The sequence below is a fragment of the Tiliqua scincoides genome, chromosome 6 (genome assembly GCF_035046505.1).
Source record: "Tiliqua scincoides isolate rTilSci1 chromosome 6, rTilSci1.hap2, whole genome shotgun sequence".
NCBI lineage: Eukaryota > Metazoa > Chordata > Lepidosauria > Squamata > Scincidae > Tiliqua > Tiliqua scincoides.
This window is the reverse complement of record NC_089826.1, coordinates 75469018-75470407: the sequence shown is the minus strand read 5'-3', so window position 1 is coordinate 75470407 and position 1390 is coordinate 75469018. Positions and strand designations below refer to the sequence as shown.

The following is a 1390-nucleotide window of genomic DNA, read 5'->3' as shown; positions in this document are numbered from 1 at the left end:
AGGAGGCATTCCAGGGTGAGGGGAGGTTGGGGAGGAGGCATGCCAGGGGAAGGAGCAGGGCAGGAGGGAGGTAGGACTGGAGCAGCTCCGCTTCTCCACCTCCAGAGCCTCCTTGGGCCCGACATGGAAGCTCTTGATTCTATGGCAGTCCAAGGATTGCAGCAGAATCGATTAACCCCATTGTGAGGCTACTTGCCATACCTGGGGGAAGGGGACAAAAGTTCCCTTCCCCTGAGGAGGCGGTGGAGGCTGCCCTGTTGTGTGCAGGATGTCGCGGCAGTCGTTTTGGTGCCACTGCAGTCCCAGCGCGATAGGCAGCTCAGGACTGGGCTGTGAGTTGATTACTCAGCCACTTACTGCTTGCAGTCCTGGGTTTTGAGAGTCGACAATGACACAAATTTAATGTATAAATAACACAAAAATAATGTATAAATAAATTTCATTGACTTGCCGTGTTGGGTAAAAATTAACACGGGATTATGGTTGGCAACCTTCAGTCTTGAAAGACTATGGTATAAGCCTACAGCACCAGGTATTCCCAGGCGGTCTCCCAGCCAAGTACTAACCAGGCCTGACCCTGCTTAGCTTCTGAGATCAGATGAGATCGGGCATGTGCAGGGTAATGATTACGCAAACAGACACAGGATCAGTTTGGGGAAAAAATGCCTAAAAATGTAGTGCATTTGATAGTCTACATAAATTAATGATAATGTCATCAGTCTTTTCTATCATCTTTCATTAAATTATTATCTACTGCAATTTTTTCCCCCAAACATGATTTTTCACCTGCTAAAGGATGATAGAGGGTAACTTTTGACTCACATCTTATGACAGTGACTTGTTCAAATATAGATCGACATCGTGGGGCATTCTCTGCAATCCACACTGGCGTTAGTCTTTGAATTTCAATAACATTTCTCCAAGATCAACCACATGGTTTTTATTTCAACTGAGTTACTGGCAAAGACGTCTAGACAGCCCTAACAAATTAAGTGGGTTACTGGGAATAAGTAATCAGTTTCAATCTGTACATCAAATAATTAAAGAAAACTTGAAGGAAAGCAAGTGAAACTGGTTGGATGGTAACTGCTGATGCTAATATTTCAAAATGCAACTTGTTATGGTGTTCAAAAGCTGAATTAAGATTGATTCCCTACAATCTTAACATTGGTTTCAATTCTAACTGAACCATTATGTGTTCCCACTTCAGATGGCCTCTCTCCACTTAATTTCAAAACAAGTTAAACTATCTTTCAGATGGGATGAGTTGCTGTTTAAGCATTCTGTTTTATTTTAAAACATTATGGAACATTCTTTACTAGGATGGTTGGTATGGTGAGAAGATCAATATAGCCTCTTGAGGGGCCTACTCTTGTTGACCCAGTTTCAA

General features: G+C 42.8%; 1 pseudogene; it reads right to left on the bottom strand.

Moving 5' to 3' along the window:
* Positions 1-517: 517 nt before the first annotated feature.
* Positions 518-636, bottom strand: LOC136656309 (5S ribosomal RNA; annotated as a pseudogene).
* Positions 637-1390: the final 754 nt, after the last annotated feature.